Source organism: Capsicum annuum, unplaced genomic scaffold (assembly GCF_002878395.1).
Source record: "Capsicum annuum cultivar UCD-10X-F1 unplaced genomic scaffold, UCD10Xv1.1 ctg32180, whole genome shotgun sequence".
Taxonomy (NCBI): Eukaryota; Viridiplantae; Streptophyta; class Magnoliopsida; order Solanales; family Solanaceae; genus Capsicum; species Capsicum annuum.
Window position 1 is genome coordinate 1 of NW_025838870.1, and position 5,249 is coordinate 5,249.

General features: G+C 32.5%; 1 pseudogene; it reads right to left on the bottom strand.

The window, feature by feature from the left end:
* Positions 1-3,476: 3,476 nt before the first annotated feature.
* LOC124891203 lies at positions 3,477-5,238 on the bottom strand (annotated as a pseudogene).
* Between the last annotated feature and the right edge of the window lie 11 nt (positions 5,239-5,249).

The window sequence follows — 5,249 nt, forward strand, 5'->3', positions numbered from 1 at the left end:
ACAATGCAATTAAACCTAACCCTCACCCAAAAAAAATTCTCAAAGCCAACCAACATTCATCTACCACCTGTAAATTCATCTACAACCTGTAAACTACAACAAAATAATACAATAGTGATCACAAAACTTCAGTTTTGATGAAAATAATTCTTGTCTGAGCAAAAATTTTGACACTAAAGAATGACTTGAATGAAAGCAAAGAAGATATATATATATACACACACGTTGAATTTTATTATGTTGACAAAAATAGTGAAGAAGTTGAGGGATAGAAAATTAAGCATCCATGAATCTAGACAAGCAACTGAATCAAGTTAGATGAGCATCTATCATATTTTTCCAATAAGTAAATTGGTTTTTTCTCTAGTTTAACGTGCATCTTAATATTTATAGAAGTATTTACTTAGTGGAATTCTATTTTAGGAGTATTTTTCTATAGTATTTTAGGAGTATTTCTCTAATTGATCAGTACAAAAACAAAAATAAAAGAGAAAAAAGAAAAAGAAAAAGAATAAAAAAAATACAAAATGGAAATAAGATAACGAGAAGGAAAAAATTGGAAAAAGAAAGAAAAAAGAGAAAACAAAAAAAGCAAAAGAAAAAATGAAGAAAAAAACTAATATCTTTTGAGTATGTAAAGATGGAGAATTTATTTATTAAATCTAATCTTTACCAAAATATTTTTAAAAGTCGATCGACATTCATCTACCATCTATAAATTATAACAAAATAATATAATGATAGAGATATCAAACTAACACAACTAAATCTAATTTTTACGCACAAAAAATTTCTCAAAGTCGTTCGACACTCACCTAACATTTGTAAACAATAACAAAGTAATACAATAATAGAGATATCAAAATAATACAACTAAACCTAACCTTTACATAAAAAGTTTCTTAAAGCGAACCAACATTTATCTATCACCTGTAAATTGCAACAAAATAATACGATAAAAGTGATATAAAAATAATATAATTAAACTTAAATTTTACACATAAAAATTTCTCAAAACCGATCGAGATTCATCTACAAACTTTAAACTACCACAAAATAACAAATTAATATAGATATTAAGATAATACAATTAAACCTAACATTTATGTAAAAAAAAATTCTAAGCCGACCCACATTTATCTAACATCTGTAAATTAAATTAAAATAATAAGATAATTAATATTTATAGAGTATTTCCTTAATAGAGTCCTATTTTAGGAGTATTTTTCTAATCAAACAGTAGAAAGAAAAAAATATTAATTAATTCTCCTACCATATATTTTAGAAAATCTAGTAGAAAAAAAATATTAATTAATTCTCCTACCATATATTTTAGGAGTCCCTTATATTTTATTAAGTCTAGTTAATATAATAAAAAATAATTAAATAAAAAATTAGTCATATTTTAGGAGTATTTTTCTACTTGAACAGTAGAAAGAAAAATATTAATTAATTCTCCTACCATATATTTTAGGAGTCCCATATATTTTATGAAGTCTAGTTAATATAATAAAAAATAATTAAATAATAAATTTAAAAAATAGTGAAAATATGGTTTTGTCTAAAGAAGAGTCTTTTAATGAAGGGCAAAAAGTTTAAGTCACTTTTTTAAGGGTCTTCATACTTTTAATATATTATAGATGTATGTATGTATAGAATTATCATTCTATTCGTTTGATTTACTTGCCATATTTTATTTTTTGAGAATTAAATTGCATTGATGTTGATCAATATTTTAAAATATATTTTTTAATTATATTTATACGAAAAGGATTACAACTTATTCTACCCCTCTGTTTTAATCTATTTGTCGTACGTTTCTTTTTAGTTGTTTAAAATATATGCTTTATTTTTTGATAATGCTTTAACTTTTCGCACGATATGTTTAACACAACAAGATTAAATGATATGTTGATATATTCTACATATATTTAGTGTAGGACTCCGGCCACAAGAATTAAAATATTCTTCGTTTTTCTTAAATTTCATGTCAAGTCAAAATCAAAAAAACAAATTAAATCAATAAAAGTAGATTTTCTCTATAGTTTTTAAACATTTGAATTTTTTAAAATAAATTTTGCTATACTATATCTTTTCTAATCTATGTTCTCCAATACTTCATTCACCTACATCAACCTCTCCTCGCGTTCATTATATCCAACCTCTCATAGCTTTCTTGAAAAGTAAAAATAGACAAAGTCGAACGTGACAAATAAAAGTGAACCATACAAGTACAAGACATAATTTAATTGTAAAATTTAAAAATATTCTTTATTTTTTTAAACTCAATGTCAAATCAAAACCAGATAATAAATTGAATCCGAAGAAGTAGTATTCTTTCGTATAGTTATCAAACATTTGAATTTTAAATAAATTCAATTTAAACCGAATATTAGTTAAATTAACTCTCGTAAAGTAAAAAATTACACTATGTCCCATCTAATCATCTCTCTTCAATATTTCACCGACCTATATCAACCTTTCCTCAATCTTAACTAAGGGGGTTCAAAATCGAAAAATATGAACGAAAGAACAAGTCGAAGGGGGCTCAACGTCTGCTATGTATACATGAATAATCATTTTAAGCTTGTATAAATAGTAGTATAATATTCTGCAAAAGAGAGTTTGGATGAACCCCCTCACTATTAGTTAGCTTCCCCCGTCTTTCCTCATACCCATTATATTCGACCTCTTATACCTCATGTAAAAAGTAAAAAAAAAAAAACGAAATCAAGCGTGACAAATAAAAGTAAATCGAAATAGTATAAGATATAGAGGAGTTATTTGGATACGCCATATAAGGAAATTAATCATTTTCTCACCATAAAGCTTGGGACACGTATGTAAGCATCCTACCCTAACACTGCTTCCAATGCTCAAACCTTTGACCTATAGATCCTATGGAGAATTGCGTAACCGCCACTATCAACAACTAATTCCACGATGGCATATATGTAAGCAACCTATACGGATGTGCAAGTACCAGTCTGACTTCGTAGCTTGAACTCGTGAGCTATAAGTCGCACGTAAACTTTATTGTCACCCTATCCTGCTGTTCAGGTACTAATGAGTGATTTGGGCGACTCGAGCTCACGCACAATTGTCCTTGCTCCAAATCCAGAGAAAAATGATTCTCCTAATGTACAGAGTGTGATGGTGCAGTATACTTTCTTAATTCTTACTATTGAAAAGGGCAGCCCGCTGTGCTAAAGCTCTCTCTATGCTCAGAATTTGGGGAAGGGCCCCACAACAAGGGTGTATTGTACGCAGCCTTACCTTGCATTTCTGGCAGAGACTGTTTCCAAGGTTTGATCTCGTGACCTCCTAGTCACATGGTAACAACTTTACCGGTTAATCCAAGACTCCCCTTCAAAAGCAGCGTCGACGAAAATCGTTTGACTGGTGAAGGGGAAGAATACCTTCAACTACTAGGGATGGTTTTAAAATAAAAACAAAACAATAATAATCAAGAGGAGTATAGAACTAATGTATTCATTTATCTCAACTTTCCTCTTTGAGAGAACCATAGAAAAGTACTCTTGAGCAGTTCCATAGTCATTTACACTAGCATTAGCATTCCTTGAGTACGAAGAAGAAAATATACGAATGAAAACAAAGAAGAGACTCTCCAGGTCAAAATTCCTAAATGGTATGTAGAACAAAAAGGATTAGCACTATGTATATACTCGTAAAGCTGTATCAATCGTTGCTTATTCTGCTGCTGCCGATGGTACTATGGCCAAACTGTTAGCAATCAGTTCTTCTGAAGATTACTCCTCAAACTTGGGAACAAAGCTCATTGTGTAGTGGAACTCGATTTGTAGGCGCTGATGAAAGGGTGTCGATGCCATCAATCCTTTATTTACATCAACTTGTAACTCCCTAATAGGGATTGCAGCCAAAAAACTCTTAATGTACTCTTTACATGCCTCTTTACCTCTATAAATGATGTTCTTTTCAGGTACCCTATCTTCCTACATACTGTCGTCGCTGTTGGTACTCATGACAATTTTGCTTTCATCCGCAGCCTCTTTGACATCGGTTTTCTCTTTTCTATCACAAGATGGCTTATCATCTGATTGTTGAGACTCACCAGGTGCTTACATAATTGTTGTATCTTGGTCGAATTTGAGGATATATGCCTGATTACAACCCTCAAAAAGCCTCTCCCCAAGTGTGTCAATGAAATAGTATGCGTCTTTTTCAACCTTGAGGATAAAGAAGTGGTCATTCCAACTCACAATGTAAACACAGGAGTCGCCATGACGAGGAGTTTCTTGAGCGGACTTAGAAATCACGTCCCATATGTTGTCAAAAGACATGGAACCATGAAGGAAGTGGAATCCTTCCTCTTCTTCGATTCCTTCGAGATGAAAGAACCCAATGAATGATTTTTCTGAGACTACTGAGAGTGGACGCACTTTAGCCTCGAGAACTGTCTCGAGGTCAAAATGCTTATCAGGGAAACGCTCCCTATAGGTCTCGTTTTCACAAAGATCCCTCCACTGCATCGAGCCTTCATAGATAAGAGAATCAAGTTGGGACTTGATGGGCATATCTTCAGGATTGCAGTGGAACCAATCAGCTATGACAGCAGCCAAGGTTGTTCAAGCGCTTTCACCAGCAGCTCGTTCACTTCGTTGATCAATCGAAGCAAAGAAGATTGGAGTTTGCAGCTTCATTTGTCCATCACGGCTTATTATTTCTTTCTGCTCCCAACTACCCACAGCAAAACTTTCATCTCCAAACTCAGAGACTGAAATCGGAGAAGTTTCCTCGGATTTGTGCCCCTGTATGAACTACACACATTAGTAAGAGGACTAGTTATGACATATATCTTCAATCATGAACAAGAAAGCCTCAGCAATTAGATACTTGATACAACCGTACAAGTAGACTAAGCTACTAAAGAAAGCTACCAAACTTTGTAATCTTCAATTCGGCAAGCACATTGGTGTAGTTATTGCACGTTGATCAGACCATGACATGAAGATAAAAAATGACTCGTCAAACATGACAAAGAAAGCAAGAAAAAAGGAGACATACCCTAGAAGAAGACTCGTCAGATGAGCAAAGCTGTTGGCGATCAAAGCCTATATCGTCTGCACCATCCGCTCCATAATGTTTCTTCAACAATGGCTCCCCCTTGGTTTTAGGATATTTGAAACTCAACTTCCTCTTCCTCCAAGAAAGAAGACTACATTTTGAACTCTGCTCTGCAGATTGATTTGCTGCAGTTTTATCCTCAG